Raw genomic sequence first — 22,358 nt, 5'->3', positions numbered from 1 at the left:
TTTTAAATCCACGCAAACAGGCAGATGGGGCCTCAGTTTAACATGTGATCGGAAAGACTGCACCTGCGACAGTGCAGCACTCCCTCAGTACTGCCGTGAAACAACAGCCTTGATTTTTGTGCTCAAGCCCTGGAGTGGCATTTGAACAGGACATTATGACTCAGAGGTGAGAGTGCCACCAACTGAACCATGGCTGACATACATCAAGTAAACTATGTGGCCATAAATCAGTAAAACTTTGAACTGTGTAAGTAATTGCATAAATCCCTCAGATAACTCACAGATTGTTACATGATCCCGCACTGTTGTTTGAAGTTACCCAGCATTGTTAGAACTCTCAGTTTTCGAGTATACCACAAAGTTCACATCAGCTTTGCTGCTCCATTTTATTCTGCCAGTCCATGAATCTGCAAAGCACAACAGAGAATTACGTAGCCAGTTTCTGCGTTGTACTGTTTATGTTTTACATGGGCTTCCTACCATTCATCTTCATTGATATTATCAACATAATCTCCTATTCTTTCTCTCTCATATATGTTTAGTGGTTGGCACTGTTGCTTCACAGCACCAGGGACCCGGGTTCGATTCCCGTCACTGTGTGCGGAGTCTGCACGTTCTCCCTGTGTCTGCGGGGGTTTCCTCCCGGTGATCCGGTTTCCTCCCACAAAAGGACGTGCTTGTTGGATTAATTGGACATTCTGAATTCTCCGTCTGTGTACCAGACAGGCGCCGAGTGTGGCGACTAGGGAATTTTCACAGTAACTTCATTGCAGTGTTAATGTAAGCCTACTTGTGACACTAATAAAGATTATTATTATCTAACTTCTCCTTAAATGCATTTGTGCTATTCACCTCAACTACCCTATGTTGTAATGAGGCCCACATTCTAACCATTCTCTGGGTAAAGAAGTTTCTCCTGCATTCTTTACTGAATTTATCAGTGATTGTCCTAGTTTTTGTCACACCCACAAGTAAAAATTTTCTCTTAGTCAACATTTACCTGACCAAATCCTTACAAAATCTTAAAGATCTCTTATCAGGTTACCCCTTAGCCTTCTCTTTTTTTAAGCTGTATTTCACCATTTGTGTGGTGAAAGCTCAGATTAAACCTCTAACGTGTTAGATGAAAATAAAGAAAACTTGACCCAAGCATTCTGGGAATGTCTAGGCAGCAGGAACTCTTAACCATGGTACAATCATCTGAAAAAGTTGTGAGCACAAATTTCATTGTTATACTTTCTTGTGAATTTAATTGTTGTTTGAACAAGGAACTTCAGAATTGGACCAAGTCTCCGTATAGTTGCAGGTGTGTCAGCTATCTGTATTGGAATCTTTCCAGTGGCCAGTGGTATTTTACCATGGATTTAATGACACACAACTCTCATGTACTGTGGTATAATCAAGATTCAGAATCTTCTGGAGTTTTGGATCTCTGGCACTGTAGATCGGGTGAGCAGTCTGCTGATTGGTTCCTCCACAAAAGAACAAACATAAGAAATTGGAGCTGATGTAGGCCATTTGAGCCTGCTCTGCCATTCAGCAAGATCATGGCTGATTTCTACCTCCACTTTCCACAATATCCCCTCATTCCTTTAGTACCCAAAATAGAGACACAAGTCCAACAAATGAGACTTTTATGATTTGTCCAAGGGTCAGGAAAATCAGGCCTAAAAGAGAGTCCTAAAGTTGCAATCAAAAAACGAAGTTTTTAAAGTATGCTTGCTTATTGTGACACCACATAGAGGCTCTTGTGGCTGTTGTTTGGGAAGGAAGATGATAGTGATGACCCACTTGGTTGAAAAATTCTGTGGCTGAGGATGGAGTGAGGAGGCCATTTGGCCCATCGAGTCTGCACCGACCCACTTAAGCCCTCATTTCCACCCTATCCCTGTAACCCAATAACCCCCCCAAACCTTTTTGGACACTAAGGGCAATTTAGCATTGCCAATCCACCTAACCTGCACGTCTTTGGACTGTGGGTGGAAACCGGAGCACCCGGAGGAAACCCACGCAGACATGGGAAGAACATGCAGACTCCGCACAGACAGTGACCCAGCGGGGATTCAAACTTGGGACCCAGGTGCTGTGAGGCCACAGTGCTAACCACTTGTGCTACCGTGCTGTCTGTTCAGTAGATTATCTCCCCACCTGTGGGTAATTTGCTGGGGATAAGGTGCAGTATTGCAAGGAGGAAAGTGGAAAAGAGGGTTGGTGCAATGAGACAGTCTTGTTGGACCCCAATTTCCATTGAGATAGGGTCTGTGGTGGTTCCGTTGGTGAGAATTGTGGCATGTATGTTATCATGGAGTAGTTGGAGGATGGTGACAAACTTCTGAGAGCAGGCAAATGAGGAGGATATTCCATAAGCCTTCTCAGCCAAGCAATGATCCCTGCACACCTATATGCTTTGGAGACTTACAAGGACCTCAAAGCACTTGAATTTCTACCAGCAGTGTTTTTGTAAGATTTTCCAAATCCAGTGGCAAGAAAGATGGTCCAACAGCAGTGTCCTCTCCCAAGCCAACCTGCTCAGCATTGCGGCATTGATCACACAAAACCAGCTCCACTGGATGGGATTTATCTTTTATATGCCTGACACCAGACTCTTGAAGAAATGCTCTACTCGGAACTCAGTCACGGCAGGAGACTCCCAGGAGGACAACGGGAATACTTTAGGCATGTCCTCAAAACATTCCTGAAGAGGTCAAACATACTCTGACTTGGGCACCAGTTTTGGGGCGTTGGTAACTGCGCCTCTACAGTTCCCGCCGGCACAGTACTCCACCAGTCCAATGGTGGTGGTGGCCCTGAGAGTTTGGGGCCAGAGGAGGCGGCATGTGGGAGCAGAGGGAGCATCAGTTTGGTCCCCAATCTGTGATAATCACCGGTTTGCCCCAGGGAGTATGGGGGGGGGGGGGGGGGGGTGTTCCGGATATGGCAGAGAGCAGGGATTGAGAGGATGGGGGATATGTTTATAGAGGGGAGCTTTCCAAGTGTGAGGGCATTGGAAGAAAAGTTTGGGTTGGCGAGGGAAAACAAATTCAGGTATCTGCAGGTTCGGGACTTCCTACGTCAACAGGTGTCAAGCTTCCCGCTCCTACCACTAAGTGGGATTCAGGTCAGGGTAGATTTCAGAGGGTGGGTAGGAGCAGGGAGCGTCTCAGACATTTACAGGGAACTTATGGGGTCAGAAGAGACGCAGACCGAGGAGCTGAAGCGCAAGTGAGAGGAAGAGCTGGGAGGTGAGATAGAGGATGGTCTATGGGCAGATGCGTTGAGTAGAGTCAACACATTCGCAACATGTGCCAGGCTCAGCCTGATACAATTTAAGGTTGATCACCGGGCTCACATGACAGTGGCCTGGATGAGCAGATTCTTTGGGGTTGAGGACAGGTGCGCAAAATGTGCAGGAGGACCAGCGAACCATGACGACATGTGCCGCCCCACTAATTACTAATGTGTCGTGTGATTGAAAGAATCGAGACAACATAGGATTTGAGATGGTGCTGATAAACTGCTCAAGTTTCATTTAGAAGATGGACTTTTGACTAACGTTAAATTTTAACTTGCCTAATAGTGCCAGGGTGGAAAACGCCATGCCTGAATGCAAGCAGTGATTTAGGAAACTCTCAGGCTAAACAGAAATATGTGGTTTGTTGTCAGCCGTGACTCAGTGGTAACATTAGTCAGGAAGTTGTATGCTTCACTCCAGAGACTGATAGAAGTACCATCCTGTGGGTGAAATGTTGAACAAAGCCCCATCTGCTTTCTCAGGTGGGCATAAAAAATCCCATTCATTTTTTCAAAGAAGATCGAGAGAGTTCTACTTGGTGTCCATCAAACAACATCGCTAAAAACAGATTATCTGGACATAATCACATTGCTGTTTTTTTCTTCATTCTACTGCCGCTCAAGCAGGGTGTACGCGAGGGAGGCAAAATGCATGTTCAATTAATCTCACGCATTTCTCCACCGAAGTCAGTCCCAAGCCTGGTTTGCAAAGGACAAGTGTTGGGCTAGCAACCCTGACCTGTAAAAACCCATTACCACTACAGAAACCAGGACAATTAGCACGCGGATATGGCCTTGGTTTGTAGGATAGCTGAGCTTGACCTTTTTAAATGCCACATGGTGTGATTTTATATCTCCGTGTGACATGAGAAGTGCTTTAATGTGTATTGGCCATTAAATACCATTTTTTCTAAAAGCTGAAGATCAAATGGGAATAGAAGAAACGTGTGAGGATGAATTTGGTCTTCAACAGTAGGGCAAAATGGTTAATAGTGAATCGGCAGCCTTGTACCCCCCGACCAGTATTTCTTTCTTGATTTATTTTAACGGAATGAGGTGTGAGGTGGGCTGCTCATTCATTATTGCCTGTTCTGTTCTACCATCCAAGAAGAGCTTCACCCTGCCTGTACTTTAGACAGATCTTGACATGGCATACAGGTGTCAAACTTGTACGGTGAAGGGTTTAATTAGGAGATGGGGTTATCCCATCTTTCAAAGAACAATTGAGATTAATCAGATCACAAGGGGCAGCATGGTAGCACAGTGGATAGCATTGTGGCTTTACAGCGCCAGGGTCCCAGGTTCGATTCCCCGCTGGGTCACTGTCTGTGCGGAGTTTGCACGTTCTCCCCGTGTCTGCCTGGGTTTCCTCCGGGTGCTCCGGTTTCCTCCCAGTCCAAAGACGTGCAGGTTAGGTGGTTTGGCCATGATAAATTACCCTCAGTGTCCAAAAAAACGTTTAGGAGGGGTTATTGGGTTCTGGGGATGGGGTGGAAGTTAGGGCTTAAGTGGGTCAGTGCAGACTCGATGGGCCGAATGGCCTCCTTCTGCACTGTATGTTCTATGTTCAGCTGTTTCTATTATTCGATCCCCAGTTCTAGAGATGTATAGTCAGAAATTGGGCTGTACATCAGCAATGGAATTGCACATCATGTGGCCCAGCTGGGTGAAATGCTCTGTGGTGGCTTATTCAGTAACTCCCTAGGCAAGCTGGCAACCTTGATTTTCCCCAAATGGAAGATTGTAATTTTGTGACACCTTTTAGAAGAAAATTCTCCTCTTTACAAAAAGGAACACTCATAACAGAGAATGATATACAACAGAAACTTTTAAATGTAGACTGCTAGAGCTTCCCCAATGACTCATTAGGTAAACATGGTGAGGCGCCACAAAGAAACATAGGAGTCAGGCGATTAATGACATCGAAGGCTGTGCCCATTGTGTTCATGTTGATAAACCTAATCCCACCCTCTAGCTCTTGGTCCATAGCCCTCTGGGTTGCGGCACCTCAAGTGTGTATCCAAGTGATTTTTAATGTGTAAGCTACCCTTTTCAAATGGGTGGAAAAATGACTCCTGAATTCATGTCGCAACTTTCTACCAATTGCTCTAATCTATGCCCTCTGACCTATCTGGTAATGGAAATTGGTCTTTCCAATCCATTTGATCTGGAATCCTCATAATTTTATTCACCTCAATTAAATCTCCCCTCACGTCCTGTTTCAAAGGAAATAATTTCCGCCCATCCAAATTTTCCTCAGAGTGAAAATTCTTAATTCCTGGCAAAATACACACCTGTCTCCTATCTGCCATCTCTCATGTGATCACATCCTTTGTATAATGCAGTGACCTTTAAGGATCTGTGGACACACACTCAAGTGTATCTGGTCCTCTACACTTCTCAGAAACCCTGCCTTTATGGTATGGTGTCTTCCTTTGTCCTCCTAAAATTCATTATCTCGCACTTCTCCAGACGAATTACATTATCATGTTTCTACTCACCTGTCCAGTCCATTGATATCTTCCTGATTATCAACCGCACTGTCAATTTTTGTATCACCTGCAAACTTCTTAATCATGCCCTCAACATTTAAGTCTAACTAATATATACCACGAATAACAAAGAACCCAGTTCTGAGCCCCGTGGAACCCAACTGGTAATAGTTTTCCAATTGTAAAAACACCAGTTGACCATTACCCTTCCTACCACTGAGCCTGGTTTGGACCCAACATTCCACTTCCCTTGGATCACAGGAACTTTTCATTTTCCAGCCACTCTGCCATGTGGGACCTTTTTTCTTATGGGCTTGGGAAATTAGCATTGCTCTCAATGCCAGCGTTTATTGCCAATCCATTTGGTGTAGGTACACCAACTGTGCTGTTAGGAAGGGTGTTCAGGAATTTGACCCTGCATATATAATTTCTTTCAACAACAACATGTTATACTTGCATTAGTAGACAGCCTCTGTTTTTCACCTAACAAATGCATGTTTTACATACCGTTTCCTTTTAACTGGACCCAAGGAATCAAGCATAGGGGCTATGTTACAAAGCTGCAGGGGAGGTTAATACACACTCAGTCTTGGCGTCGAATGCTGAAGACATTCCTCACGGTAGCATGGTGGTTAGCATCAATGCTTCACAGCTCCAGGGTCCCAGGTTCGATTCCCGGCTGGGTCACTGTCTGTGTGGAGTCTGCACGTCCTCCCCGTGTGTGCGTGGGTTTCCTCCGGGTGCTCCGGTTTCCTCCCACAGTCCAAAGATGTGCGGGTTAGGTGGATTGGCCATGCTAAATTGCCCGTAGTGTAAGGTTAATGGGGGGATTGTTGGGTTACGGGTATACGGGTTACGTGGGTTTAAGTAGGGTAATCATTGCTCGGCACAACATCGAGGGCCGAAGGGCCTGTTCTGTGCTGTACTGTTCTATCGATGTAACATTTTAAAATGGCGACCATCCACACTCCAGCCGGCGATCACTTTTATACTTGGCATGTAAGTCCCCCGCCTCTCACCCCTGATCCTGTTCTGGAGGGATTTTTCAAGGCTTCAAAGGTTGGTTGACTTGTCGACTTATACATGGACATTTATGATGGGTTTTTAGGAGGAGAGAGATGTGTTGATTTTGGGCAGGGAATTTCAAAGTTGAGGTGGGGCAAAATACATTGGGGGGTGTGCAATAGGCCACAACCTGAGAAACACAGAGCTCTGGAGAACTGTATGAGGTTACAGAGATGGGGTGATTCCACCATCTTAACAGTACACCTATGTAACTTCCTTTGGTCGTTTGAGGCGTAACCTAATCCTTCTAGTTTGGCATCTCCAAATTTGAATACCACTCCCTCTCGGCCTGTATGCAAATTTTTGATCTAAACAGTGAATAGAAATGGCTCCAGAATTGAAGTCTGAGAGAGACCACTAACTGCTTCCAACCACTCTGAATAGTTGACTTGAGCTCCTAATCGGTTTTCTCCCAGCTAACCAATTTTCAATCCAATTTGTTCTCCACCTCCAACCAATGCCCCTTATCCTTCTGTAGTTATATTACATATATCAAAGGCTCTGCTAAATGAGACCTCGTTTCCCTATTTGCCACACCCAGTGCTGATGATGTAACAAGGTTCCCACCCACAAAGTGCTAACCTGGTCGTGCAACCTGTGACAGGGGGCAGTACCTAGGGAACCCCGTTGGGGGTGGGTTCCTGTGACAGGGGGCAGTACCTGGGGAACCCCGTTGGGGGCGGGTTCCTGTGACAGGGGGCAGTTCCTGGGGAACCCCATTCGGGGCGGGTTCCCGTTCTGTTTGTAATGGGGGTGGGTCCCCAATGCTGAAGCTTGTATTGGGTAGGGGTAGGGGTTTCTTTGTCGATTGGGGCATTCTTTTAAGATGGCACGCTGATCTCTGTGGAGTCCGCATCACCAGCTCTTACCATGGCCCACCGTGCACAGTGATGGCACAGACCATGCCCACCGATTTTTCTTTTCAGAGTGGTATTAGATTTGGACTATAAACCTAGCTGTGCAGCTGCAAAGCTGTACACCGGGTTTCAGTCAGAGTCTGAAATTCTGACAAAATTGTGTAAAATTCCGCTCCGTGCAAATTACCCCAGTGCATTTTCCCATCTACCGAGTCCTTTAGTTCTTTGAAGAATTCTGAGGTTTGTCTAATACCATCGTCCCTTTTGAAATCTTTGCTTGTTATTTCCAGCTACTTTCTCTATGACTATTGATAATTTCAGACTTAAACCTTTACCTACGGCTGATGTTTAGTTAATTGTCAAACAAATACCAGGATTAGTCTGTCTTTTCTGAAATAGGTGCAATGTTAGCCATTCTCCAGTACTCTGAAACATAACCACACTCAATAGGAGCCTGAAATATAAACACTGCCATTTTAAATCCCAGTCTCCGGATTCTATAATGAATCCCCTCAATTACTGGTGTTTTGTCTTCCTCTGGCATCACTGACTTGTCTTAACATTTTGGCCTGATCCCTCAACATTCGCTCTTCTTGACTACTTTATGATTCACCTCCGGTCTCATGATAAACTGCATTGCTTGCGGAGCTTACAACGGGTGCTAAGGTTGGGCTGCAGACCAAAGTGGCCGATGGTGTTGTTGACACGGGAACGGGTCAGCCATGTTCTGCTATGATTGTCACAGAGGTGCTATGTCTGATGGTTCATTCACTTGCTGGTCAACGGCGGATTGCCACCTCGACTGGTGCACTGAGAACCTACTTACTGTCTAAATTGTATAGCTGTACTTTGCCTGATGCATTTTGAGAGATCTGCATTGACAAAATGGACCTGGTGTTGAGAAGGAAATAGGCCCCAGGTGACCAGTGGTAAAAGAAGAGGAGAGAGAAAGTCATTGCTCAGCGGAAAAAGATGAGCAAAAAAGGTTGGATGAGGGAGGAATACTGTGAGAAATCTGGATAAGTGGTGGGCCTTTTGGTTAAAATTATATCTGCGGAACGAGGGTGGAGTAAAGCTGCTGTGGAATGGAAATTGGTGGCTAAAACCATGAAGAACAGGAGCTGAAATTCAGCCTCAAATGTCAGATTTTTGAAGGACTTCATTTGTATTTGGAATTGATGCCACAAATGCTAAGAGGTGTGCGAGTAAATCCATGAAATCTATCTTTGTGCCTGCCATTTAAAGTGATTTATAGTTTATATTAAGTTCAATTTGCTGTTAATTCATATTTACTTGATGTTGATTTTAGTTAGATTCTTAAAATAACAATTATAAAAGAAGTGAAATCTTGCATTAATTTGAGAACCAACATGAATATTTTTGATGCATAAGCCTTTTGTTCAGAGGGAGGATTTGCTCTTGTCTCAGTGCCTTGAAATAGTTGACCAAGAATAACTTGAAGACAGTCGCAGTGATTTGAGCTGGACTTAAAATCAGGATCTACAAAGGCAGAAAACATTGAGTAATTGATTCACTTGGAGATTGAAGAAAACTTTTTCCTGATTGTAACATGAAAAAATTTGATCTCCGAAGAAAAAAATATTACAATCCCCGACCAGATCCCAATAGTGGCTATGATATTGGACTGAAACCCCAAGATTTTAGAAAGAATGATTCACTCCAGAAATGATTGCATGAAAGAAATAGGGCTTTAGTATTTCTTAAACAAAATTTTATTATAAATACAACATTAATCTTTTAGAATTCACATCCAAAAAAGAACAGCTTACAATTACCCCTTAACACTAATACTCAACATCCTATTAAACAACAAGAAAAGAAACATACAGCTCTTAATCCAGTTTAAAACTAGCAGGGCATGGAGTATTACTTGCTTTATAAAACAGATTTAGCTCCGGTTGGAAGCCCTTAGAGCCTGGCTGAATATCTTCAATGTCATTACTCCTTCAACTGGGTTGTTTCAGCCTCCTTCTTGTCTTCAGACAAGACTGTTCTGCTCTAAAATATAATTCTTTTAACTATCCTACTTGCAAGGAATTATGGACTCTAGTCAGGCAGATCAGAGCTCAGCTCCTCTCTCAAAGCTTCTCCACACTCTCTACTTTTCCAGGGCTCCACCCACAATGACATCGTCTCCCCAGGCTAAATAACTAATTATCTCTGCAGGCTGCAAAAGCTCATTAACTCCCCAGGGACCTCCCAGTCGAACCTAAGTCCAATAGCCTGGACTGTAAAACACATTACTTGTCAATTTCACCTGCTAAAAACAGCCAGGCTCTACAAAACAATTATTTTTAAACAGACACACTCTAGCCCAATCTTATAACCCTTAAATTATCCAATACTGAGAAGCCAATATTCTTAAAATCCTCCAATCGTCACACCGCCTCCCTTAAAGAAAATGAATCAGCAATTCACGGGGCCTCACGGTAGCATGGTGATTAGCATCAATGCTTCACAGCTCCAGGGTCCCAGGTTCGATTCCCGGCTGGGTCTGTGTGGAGTCTGCACGTCCTCCCCGTGTGTGCGTGGGTTTCCTCCGGGTGCTCCGGTTTCCTCCCACAGTCCAAAGATGTGCGGGTTAGGTGGATTGGCCATGCTAAATTGCCCGTAGTGTAAGGTTAATGGGGGGATTGTTGGGTTATGGGTATACGGGTTACGTGGGTTTAAGTAGGGTGATCATTGTTCGGCACAACATCGAGGGCCGAAGGGCCTGTTCTGTGCTGTACTGTTCTATGTTCTATGTTCTAATGTAATCAGATGGCTTCTCAATGGAATTACCTCCAGAAATCCAGTCGACACATCTATTGTGGTCAACAGATACTGATTCCCACCTTTGGTTTTAGGCAGAGGTCCCACGCAATCAATTAGGACCCTAGTAAAAGGTTCCTCAAATGCTGGAATGGGTATTAAAGGTACTGGTTTGATTAATGCCTGAGGTTTCCCTATTAGCTGATATGTGGGACATAGAATTTACAGTGCAGAAAGAGGCCATTCGGCCCATCGAGTCTGCATCAGCCCTTGGAAAGAGCACCCTACTTAAGACCACACCTCCACCCTATCCCCATAATCCAGTCACCCCACCTAATCTTTGGGACACTAAGGGGCAGTTTACCATGGCCAATCCAACTAACCTGCACATCTTTGGACTGTGGGAGGAAACTGGAGCACCCAGAGGAAACCCACGCAGACACGGGAAGGAAGTGCAAACTCCGTACAGACTCACCTAAGGCGGGAATTGAACCCGGGACCCTTGAGCTGTGAGGTATCAGTGCTAACCACTGTACCGCCTTGCTGCCCATGTAACTGATTGTAACAGAAGACAACGGTTTCAGTCTTCCCAATATTTAATTGTCCAGAGTATGGCTGCAAGACCCAGAAGGCAGATGGTTGTGACCTGGAACATATGCAATTCGAATTCTGCCAGGCATGACAAGAGGATTTAATACTGGATAAACAAAACTGAAACCAGAGGTTATTAATTGTTGTTGGCGTCAGTCCCCCTAAATAAGGATGACATAGTCCAGGCTTCATGATTCGTGTGTCCTCGGGTGACTCAACAGATCAATCCTGGAGCCACAGGGTTTGGAAAGACAGGACAAGAGTTGTCCTAGGAAGCCGGGTTCTAGAGACAAATTCTGCTCTCATCGCTTCGCTTTGGCAGAGTTTTTGCCACTAACCTCCAACTATTGTGGTTTGTTGGATGAGGTACTGACCAAAAGGCATGGTTTAGAGCCAATTCCTCTTCTGAACGACTGTCAATTTGTCCCATTTCAACGAGGCCTTCAGAGTGCCCTGAAAACGTTTTATCTGTACTCCTTGAGATACAGCGCCATCTTTAAGTTGTGAAAAGAGAATCTGATTCAGAAGCCGATTATGTGGCATGCGGATACATTGTCCAGACGAGCAGAGCTGATTCCGCATGGTCATGCTTACGATGCTAGGAGGAATTATCTTTGCTGAGGATGCCGGGTTCATTTATTACCTTCTCACTTGACCTTGATTAGAGCAAAATTCAACTGCATCCTTATGCAGTCCAGGCTAATAAAAATATTTTTGTATTTTTGCTTGAGTTTTCCTTATTCCTATATGGAACCTCATTCGCTACCTGCATAAACTCATTTCTATAACCCACCAGTAATACCACTTCATGAACTCTTCCCATTTCCCTGCTGCTTGAATATGTAAGGGTCTCCATTTTCTCCTAATACATTTGAAAAACCCTCTCTTTTTCCTTTTCTGCACTGTCTCTTTGTTTTACTTCTGCCATTGCCAATCTCTCCTATTCCTTCATTTCCAATTTCGACAGTTCTATTTTGTTTTGTTTATCTTTTTCCTCCATTTCTAATTGTTTTATTTGTAATTGAATTCTAGCTAATTCTTTGATTCAGGCTGTGTCTCTGGCAAAATTAAATATTGAGCTATAGCTTACAATATCTCTACCTTCCTCCCCCCTTTGATAAGGTTAACTGCAGCATCTTCACCAAACCTAAAGGTTTGGCTTTGGTCTCCCTTTGTAAACTCTCCCAAGTAATCACTTTCATACCCAGGAACATTTCTGCAATTGAAAGAGCCATCTCCAGTCACTCCTTATTTAAAATTCAAAACCTGAAAGAATATAATCGTTCTACACACATGGACTGTCTTTAAATTAGTAACGTCAAGCCAAACAAGGAATTATACTTAAATTCATGGTAAAGAATCTCTAATCTTTTTAGGATCCCAGACCAGACCCCAACAGTGGCTAGGATACTGGACTGAAACCCCAATATTTTAGTTTGTTTTAAGACTGTGGGGAAAGAATGATCCCCTAGGAGTGATTGTATGAAATAAATAGGACTTATGTATTTCTAAAACAAAACTTTTATTATAAATACAATATTAAACTTTTAAACGTCACATCTGAAAAAAAAACAGCTTACAATTACCACTTGAAATGAAACTGAAATGAAATGAAAACTGCTTATTGTCACAAGTAGGCTTCAAATGAAGTTGCTGTGAAAAGCCCCGAGTCACCATATTCCGGCGCCTGTTCGGCTTTCAGAACTGGTCTGCTTTCAAAGCCAGCGATTTAGCCGTGTGCTAAACCAGCCCCTAATACGACATTTCAATTTCCCATTAAATAGCAAGAAAAGAAACATACAGCTCTTAATCCATCTTAAAATTGGCAGGGCATGGAGTAATATTTGCTTTGTAAAAATGAGTTGGCTCCGGTTGGAACCCTTTCAGACTCTGGCTGAATATCTTCAGCTGGGTTGTTTTGGCCTCTTCCTTGTCTTCAGACAAGACTGCTCTGATTTTAAATATATATATTTTTTAACTATCCGACATGCAATAAATTGTGAACTCAATCAGGCAGATCAGAACTCAGATCCTCTCTCTCTGAAAGCTTCTCCAAACACACTGCCTCTCTGCCTTTGTGGGCTCCACCCAGCAATGTCCTCATCTCCCTAAGCTAAAAAACAAATTATCTCTGCAGGCTGCAAAAGCACATTAACTCCCCAAGGACTTCCCCAGTCAAACCATAGTCCATTAGCCTAGACTGAAGGAATAAATGACTCTTCATCAATCAGATGCTAAGAATGATGTTCTTATTAAAAATATGTCAGAAGAGTTAAACACTCAGCTTGCTCATATAAAAAAGTAGAACATCAAGCTTAAGAAGAAAAAGTAATGACAGTTGGAGAGGGCGAACAACAACTTGAACTAAAACTACAGATAAAGCATGGACAGGAATTTTTAAGGGATGTGGGCTTCGCTGGTTAGGCCACAATTTATTGCCTATCCCTAGTTGCCCTTCAAAAGGTCGTGGTGAGTTGCCTTCTTGAACTGCTGCTGCCTCTTATGTGTAGGTACACCCACTGGGCTGTTAGGGATGGAGTTCCAGGATTTTGCCCCATGGACAATGAAGGAACGGCAATATATTTCCAGGGCGGTAAGTGACTTGAAGGAGAACCTCCAGCTGGTGAGGTTCCCAGATATTTGTCCTTATAGATGGTAGTGGTCGTGGGTTTGGAAGTTGCTGTCTAAGGAACCTTGGCGAGTTACTGCAGTGCATCTTGTAGATGGTACACACGACTGCCACTGTTCACCGGTGGAGGAGGGTTTGAATGTTTGTGGAAGGGGGAGCAATCAAGCGGGCTGCTTTGTCCTGGATGGTGTTGAGCTTGTTGAGCGTTGTTTGAGATGCACTCATTCAGGCAAGTGGAGAATATTCCATCACACTCCTGACTTGTGCCTTGTAGATGGTGGACAGGATGTGGCAAAGCAGACAGCAGCAGTACTCAAAGCAAATGATGGAAACGAAAGAAATGTACTTTGAGTGAAGTTAAGAAAGCTGAGCCCAGAAAACTGCAGAACAAGATGACTGGCCATTTCTACTTGGATTTCAATTCAAAGCAGCCAGTACTCAGAAGCCAGGTGGACTGCCAGCAGTCAGCAAAGTTGTTCTTGATAAGATTTTTAAAAATATGTATTTTTATTCTTTTTCACATTTTCTCCCAAATTGACAGCCACCAACAATAAACAATAATCGGTAACAAACATGTCAATCCCCATATCAATAACAACGATCCCATCCTCCCACCAAACCCCAAACATTAATCCGCATGTTCACACAAACAAACATATGAATGTGATTAGGCCCCCCCCCGGTGACGTTCACACACATGTTCTACTCCTTCAAAGAATCGGCTCATCCTCGCCCTCGTGAGGTGTGCTTTGTATACCACCTTCAGCTGTATCAGCCCCAACCTCGCACACAAGGTGGAGGCATTCACTCTCCGGAGCACCTCACACCAGAACCCCTCCTCCATATCCTCTCCCAACTCTTACTCCCACTTTGCTTTGATCCCTTCCAGTGGTGCCTTGTCCTCTTCCAAATTAGCTCTGTAAACCGCTGACACTACCCCCTTCTCCAGTCCCCCTGTCGTCAGCACCTCCTCCAGCAACGTGGAGGCCGGCTCCACTGGGAAGCTCTGTATCCCCTTTCTGGCAAAATCTCGATCCTGCATGTATCTCAACATTTCCACCTGCTCCAGCCCATACTTCGCTTCCAGCTCCTTCAATCCTGCAAACCGACCCCTAAGAAACAAATCTTTTAGTATCTTAATCCCCTTCTCCTCCCATTTCTGAAAATTTCCATCCCTCCTCCCTGGCTCAAATCTGTGGTTCCCCCGAATCGGCATGTTCTTGATAAGATTAACCAGACTAAACAAACTACAAAACTATTGGAACCTTCATGAATGCTATGCTTGGGCATAGACTTCACACTATCCATGGCAGATTTTGGAAGACAGCCACAAAGTAGTCGAACAGGAGTAGTGCTAAACCAAGAAGGTCACAGCACAGACAAAGGAAAAAACCAAGGAAGATTATTACAAATATAACCATAAATTAAATACAGCTGAAGAAGTCTGAAAATCCATTAAGAGTATCTGAAAGGCAACATTAGGAATACAAAACCGAACGCCAAGCATAGAAGTTCCAACAGAAGGGTCTGTAGCTCAAAAGAAAATCTGGAGAAAATGTGTAAGTTGCTTTGGCGCATTGTTCATCAATCAACATTGAACGGGCAGCACGGTAGTATTGTGGATAGCGCAATCGCTTCACAGCTCCAGGGTCCTAGGTTCGATTCCGGCTTGGGTCACTGTCTGTGTGGAGTCTGCACATCCTCCCCGTGTGTGCGTGGGTTTCCTCCGGGTGCTCCGGTTTCCTCCCACAGTCCAAAGATGTGCAGGTTAGGTGGATTGGCCATGATAAATTGCCCTTATTGTCCAAAATTGCCCTTAGTGTTGGGTGGGGTTACTGGGTTATGGGGATACGGTGGAGGGTAACCTTGGGTAGGGTGCTCTTTCCAGGAGCCGGTGCAGACTCGATGGGCCGAATGGCCTCCTTCTGTACTGTAAATTCTATGAAAAGTACAGTGTCTTAAGAAAGAACATGAAAGCAAATGAAAAGGGAGATCTTTTGAAAAGGCTAATTGAATTAACCAATAGTATAGAGATGAATACTCCAGAATGATTCATGGTCCAGTCCGAGTGTCTGAGGTAATTATGGGAACTGTTTAGCTTAAATTTCCCTTGTCAGTATTTATCTTGAAGTATTTGTTGTGTATTGATGGAGCTTATTTCAGGAAGAATTGGCAAGCAACAATTGACCTCCATATCCTGTGACCTAAGGAGATTTAAAATCACCAGTGTTCCCTGTACTGATCGCTATTCAGTGATCTCTGCCAAAAGGTAGTGCGTATGGGCACCTGGGGGGAAAAAAGATCATGCTGAACTGTGATGTTATCCATATAGTTGAATAGCTTACCAACGCTATCTGCTAATGCTCCTTTGAAGAAGGTCCACTCAGATGAGGTACAGAGAGCTGTAGAATATCGAACCCTGCCACAGTGTTAAAAATATCTTCAGGAGATAACAGGGAAGGCAATTGGCAGAGGAAGAAAATCTTTTTTTTTTTTCCCCCGTACCAACAAGACAAGTGCTTATTCTGGGTCTCTTATCAAGATAACCCTTTGGTCATAAATCAGTAGCAGGCATGATTGACTGTCTCGAGCTGCCTCTTTTCCCATCAGTGTGTGGGACATCCAATATTAATGAAGGCAGCAGGCTGTGGCTGCCAGCCCTGTCAGAATGATTGACAAAGATATTGGTCCAAGCAGAAGATTACAACCAGATTTCTGTTGTGATATTAGTCTGCAGTCACATGAGCCATTGGACAGATTGAGAGATTTATTTTCTGTCAATCAAATGCTGACAGTGTTCAGTTAGTGCCTATAGGATTGAGATGACAGCACAGACATATGGAGAGAACCACTTTTGCAGTCAGTCTACACAGGAAAGCTGGATTTTTGAAGGAACCCAATTATAAATTGAAAGGCAATTCAGGAGGGAGACAGAATAGGAAGAACATTTAACTCTTTCAGCACTAAGGGTAAGTAGATACTCCATGTCTTATTTGACTTTGAGCTGAGATTCATGCCTTCTACTCTCCCTACAATTGAGGTTGCTTACTTCAGCTGCAGAACACATTTATCTCACCACTAAAACTCTTATACCTATTGTTGCCAACTGCAGACTTGACTACTCAATGCTACCCTGACTAATTAACCATCCTCCAACTTGGCCAATTGGAAGGATGCATTTCTACATCAGACAGGGTTCGTGAAAGGCAGACAGCTGACAGCTAACTTGAGAAGATTGCTTAATGTGATCATGTTGCCCCCGACGGGCAAGGAGGTGGAGGTAGTGGTGGCAATGGATGCTGAGAAGGCCTTCGACCGTGTGGAGTGGGGCTATTTGTGGGAGGGGCTTGGACAGTTTGGGTTCGGGGAGGGACTGGTTAATTGGGTCAGACTATTGTACCAGGCCCCAGAAGCTAGCGTTAGGACGAACAGGATAATGTCACATTTGTTCAAACTACATCGTGGGACCAGACAGGGATGCCCACTCTCCCCGTTGCTGTTCGCGCTGGCCATAGAGCTGTTGGCGATTGCGTTGAGAGCTGCGAAGGGGTGGAAGGGAATGACCGGGGGGGGGGGGGGGGGGGGGGGTGGAACACAGGGTCTCTCTCTATGCGGACGACCTGCTCCTGTACGTGTCGGACCCACTGGCCGGGATAGACAATATATTGAAAATATTGAGGAAGTGTGGCCGGTTTTCAGGGTACAAATTAAATATGGCCAAGAGTGAGATGTTTGTGGTGCAGGCAAGGGGCCGGGAGAATAGACTGAGGGAGCTGCCATTTAGGCTGGTTGAGGAAAGTTTCCGGTACTTGGGGATACAGACGGCACGGGACTGGGGCAGGTTCCATAAGTTAAATTTGACTAGAGTGGTGGAACAAATGAAGAGGGGGTTTCGGAGATGGGATGCACTCCCACTGTCACTGGCGGGGAGGGTGCAGACTGTAAAGATGACAATCCTCCCTAGATTCCTGTTCATCTTCCAGTGCCTCCCGATCTTTATCCCACGGTCCTTCTTCAAAAGGACTGGCAAAATCATCATGAGCTTTGTCTGGGCGGGAAAATCCCCGCGGGTGAAGAAGGCAATGTTGGAGAGGAGCCGCAGCAAGGGAGGGCTGGCATTGCCGAGTCTGATCAACTACTACTGGGCGGCTAACATAGCCATGATAAGGAAGTGGATGGTGGGTACGGGGTCTATCTGGGAGCGGGTCGAGGCGGCTTCGTGCAGGGGCACCAGTTTGGTAGCCCTGATCATGGCTCCCCTACCGCTGTCGCCGGCCAGATATTCCACCAGCCCGGTAGTGGGGGCGGCCCTGCGGACATGGGGCCAGTGGAGGAGGCATGTAGGGGAGATAGGTGCGTTTGTCTGGGCTCCAATATGTGATAACCATCGATTCGCCCCCGGGAACATGGATGGAGGGTTTCAAACATGGCGACGGGCGGGGGTGAGGAGGGAGGGCGATATGTTCCTGGAGGGGAGCTTTGCGAGTTTGAGGGGCTTGGAGGAGAAATTTGGGCTGGTAAGGAGAAATGACTTTAGGTACTTACAGATGCGGGACTTTGTTCGTAGACAGGTCCCATCCTTCTCACGCCCCCCGCCAATAGGGATCCAGGACAGAATAGTCTCTAGGGGGGAAGGAGGGGAGGGTAGAGTCTCGGATATTTACAAGGTGCTCATGAAGGGGGAAGAGTCCCAGACGGAAGAACTGAAACTCAAATGGGAGGCGGAGCTTGGCGGGGAGATGGAGGATGGGCTGTGGGCGGAAGCCCTGAGTAAGGTAAACTCAACCGCAACATGTGCCAGGCTCGGCCTGATTCAATTTAAGGTCGTTCACCGGGCCCACATGACAGTAGCTCGGATGAGCAAATTCTTTGGGGTAGAGGACAAGTGCGCTAGATGCGCGGGAGGACCAGCGAACCACGTTCACATGTTTTGGGCATGTCCTAAGCTTAGGGAGTACTGTGAGGGATTTGCGGGGATCATGTCCCGGGTGCTGAAAACAAGGGTGGTGATGGGTCTAGGGGTGGCAATTTTCAGGGTTTCGGAAGTCCTGGGAGTCCAGGGGGAGAAAGAGGCCGATGTTCTGGCCTTTGCTTCCCTGATAGCCCAGCGGCGAATACTGCTGGCATGGAGGGACTCAAAACCCCTGAAGACCGAACTATGGCTTTCGGACATGTCAAGTTTTCTGGGTATGGAAAAAATTAAGTTTGCCTTGAGGGGCTCTGTACTGGGGTTCGCCTGAAGGTGGCAACCATTCATCGACTTCTTCGCGGGAGAGTGAACGTCAGCAGGGGGGGGGGGGAGGATATTAGAGTGGAGTAGGAGGGATAAATAGGCGGGTAGTGTCTATGGGAGGGGAGCGGGCATGTGCAGTATGGTTTGATTGAAATATTGGTTTTACTTTGATGTTTGCACATTTCTGTTATCTGTAACTGTTTACAATGCCAAAAAATACCTCAATAAAATTGTTTGTTTAAAAAAAAGTCTGTCGGGGCTTGACCCTCCGCCGCGATCGCCTCAATCCTGGTGGTGATGTGGGTGTCGACATGGTCACCTGCGACTCCGGAAGCGTGTTGTCAGGTCGGGGGTCGTGGTGGGGACCCAGCAGGTGCCAGGACCCGGAGGGAGACTGTGTCTTGTCGCCGTCGGGTTGTGCCACGTAGGCGTACTGCGGGTTCGCATGAAGGAGGTAGTGTTTTTCGACCAAGGGTCCGATTTATGGCTCCGCATATGCTTTCAGAGGAGGACGGGTCCAGGAACTGTCAGCCATATTGGGAGCGGGACCCCGGAGGAGGACTTCATGGGGAAGGCAACACACATTCATAAGGGGTCTCATAAGTGACGGTGCAGAGGAGCGACCGGATGGAGTGGAGGGCGTCGGGGAGGACCTCCTGCCAGCGGGAGACCGGGAGATTTTTAGACCGCAGGGCCAGCAGGACGGCCTTCCAGACCGTCCCGTTCTCCCTCTCCACCTGCCCGTTTCCCCTGGGGTTGTAGCTGGTCATCCTGCTCGAGGCGATGCCCTTGCTGAGCAGGAACTGACGCAGCTCATCGGTCATGAAAGAGGATCCTCGATCGCTTTGGATGTAGGTGGGGAAACCGAACAGAGTGAAGATGCTGTGCGGGGCTTTGATTACCGTGGCAGAAGTCATGTCGGGGCATGGGATGGCGAAAGGGAACCGGGAGTACTCGTCAATCACGTTGAGGAAGTACACGTTGCGGTCGGTGGAGGGGAGGGGCCCTTTGAAGTCCACGCTGAGGCCTTCACCAGCTGCGCTCTATCTGGCCGGTAGAAGTACGGCTTGCACTCTGCGCAGACTTGGCAGTCTCTGGTGACGGTCCTGGCCTCCTCAATGGAGTACGGCAGGTTGCGAGACTTGACAAAATGGAAGAACCGGGTGAACCCCCGGGTGGCAGAGGTCATAGTGGGGGACCTGGGGTCGGTCCACTTGTGAGCTGGCACATGTACCGTGGGATAGGCATCGGGGGCTCGTTGAGCTTCCCTGGGCGATACAAGATCTCATAATTAGAGGTGGAGAGCTCAATCCTCCACCTCAAGATCTTGTCATTTTTGATCTTGCCCTGCTGTGTGGTGTTGAACATGAAGGAAACCGACCGTTGGTCAGTGAGGAGAGTGAATCTCCTGCCGGCCAGGTAATACCTCCAATGTCGCACAGCTTCCACAATGGCTTGGGCCTCCTTTTTGACAGAGGAGTGCTGAATTTCGGAGGCATGGAGGGTGCAGGAAAAGGCGGCCACGGGTCTGCCCACTTGGTTGAGGGTGGCGGCCAGAGCAACGTCTGATGCATCGGTCTCCACCTGAAAGGGGAGGGACTCGTGGACCGCGTGCATCGTGGCCTTGGCGATGTGTGCCTTGATGTGGTTGAAGGCCTCAGCCATCAGGGGAAAAACTGTGGATGCAGACGGTGATGGGGGGGCAGGGGTCCGCCAAATTTCAAAGTGAAGCTCTGGAGATGGCACTGAAAATCGAGGACGAGCAACAGGGCAGCGCAGAGTTGGAGGAGGACGTAGAGCCGGACGTTGCTGAACTCTACGCCCTGGACAGTGAGGGTCGCGATACAGTATCCCCGGTTTTCAACGGAATGGGATCCGGAGGCCAGGGAGATTTTCTGGGTGACGGGGAGTACCGGGAGGGAGCAGCGCCTTACCGTAGTGGGGTGGATGAAACTCTCTGCGCTCCCGGAGTCAAAGAGGCAGGTCGTCTCGTGCCCGTTGATCTTCACCGTCGTCGTAGCGGTCGCGAGGTGGCGGGGCCGAGACTGATCCACGGTGATGGAGGCGAGCTGCGGAAGATGCTGGAGGTCCCGAGCTGATCAGCGGTGGCGGAGATAGCAGTCGGCAGCAAACGGCCAGACGAGCAGGGGTCCTGAGGCGTGGTCCAAAATGGCGCCGAAGATGGCAGTGCCCACGGGGCGCACATGGCAGGTGGCATTGAAGATGGTGGCGCCCACGGGTCGCACGTGGCTCGTGGAGGGGAAGATGGCGGCGCCCCTGGGTCGCACGTGGAGGGTGTAGAAATGCCGGGCCTGGAAACGGCGGCGAACAACCGGGCCTGGCAAACAGAAACAAAGTGCCCTTCCCACATCCGTTGCAGGTCGCTGGGCAGCGCTGTCTGGGGTGTTTGCTTTGTCCAGGTTATGGGAGGCCACTTCTAATGAATTAGTGAGCTGCCTAGTCCCCGCAAGATCGAGCGTACTCCCTTCCAAAAGTCCCTGGCGGACGTATGAAGACTTGATGCCCGTGACATCAGCGTCTCTAATTAAAAGTTCGGTGTGCTGGACTGCCGAAACTGCCTGGCAGTCACAGTTCCTACTGAGGATCTGTAGGGCCCATAAGAAATCATCCAGAGTCTCCTGGGGAGTTGCTGTCTCGTGGCCAGGAGGTGCCTGGTGTACACTTGATTCACCGGTTTAACGTAATGTCCCTTCAGGAGCGTCATCGCTTCGGAGTAGGTGGGTGCATCCCGGATGAGGGGAAAAATGTCAAGGCTCACCCGTGAGTAGAGGACTTGGAGCTTCTGTGAGTCCGAGAGTTCTTCAGTGCGTTCTGAGGTAGCCTTCGAAGCAGGCTAGCCAGTGGTCGAAGGTGGACGTGACGTTGGCTGCGTGAGGGCTCAGCTGCAGGCGATCAGGCTTGATTAGGAAATCCATCTTTTAAAATCTTGTTCAATAAATTGATGTACCGTCAATTACCACTAGACGGAAATGGTAGAACAATCGAGGCTTTATTGAACAAGATGTTGTGCCTCCGGTAGCTGAAACCAGAATGGCTGCAGTGCAGGAGAGCACACACTTTTATACGCTGCCTGCTGGACACAGCCACCAGGCAGGAATTTACCATCGTAGTTGTAATATACGGGCAGTGCCGTAATACATACAGTAGACCACTAGTGGTGTTTACCACCGAGATAATCACTGTTGTAACACAAACAAGGCAGCCAGTTTGCACACAGCAAGCTCCCAGAACAGCAAGTGATTATGACCAGCTCATGTCTTAGCAATGTAGTTTGAAGGCCCAGACATCGGTGATAACCCCCCCCCCCCCCCCCCCTTTACTGGCTTGCTAATAGTGCCATGGGATCTTTCATGTCCACTTGAGAGGGAATATAACGCCTCAGTTTATCATCTCATCCAAAAAAAACG

The 22,358-nt window shown here is 46.8% G+C and overlaps 1 protein-coding gene across 4 annotated transcripts in view; it reads left to right on the top strand.

The window, feature by feature from the left end:
* LOC119971502 (L-fucose kinase) overlaps nt 1-22,358 on the top strand; it is a 393,737-nt gene that overhangs the window by 156,303 nt on the left and 215,076 nt on the right. Inside the window, exon 1 of one of the 4 annotated variants that reach the window (XM_038807113.1) lies at nt 16,274-16,666. The exons of the other annotated variants lie outside the window; for them this stretch is intronic. The gene's annotated coding sequence lies outside the window, so the exon portion shown is untranslated. Of the gene's footprint in view, nt 1-16,273; nt 16,667-22,358 lie in introns of those variants that run through there. 4 annotated transcript variants of the gene reach the window in all.

The sequence above is a fragment of the Scyliorhinus canicula genome, chromosome 9 (genome assembly GCF_902713615.1).
Source record: "Scyliorhinus canicula chromosome 9, sScyCan1.1, whole genome shotgun sequence".
In the NCBI taxonomy this organism is placed as follows: Eukaryota; Metazoa; Chordata; class Chondrichthyes; order Carcharhiniformes; family Scyliorhinidae; genus Scyliorhinus; species Scyliorhinus canicula.
This window is presented reverse-complemented; position numbering and strand designations above follow the sequence as displayed.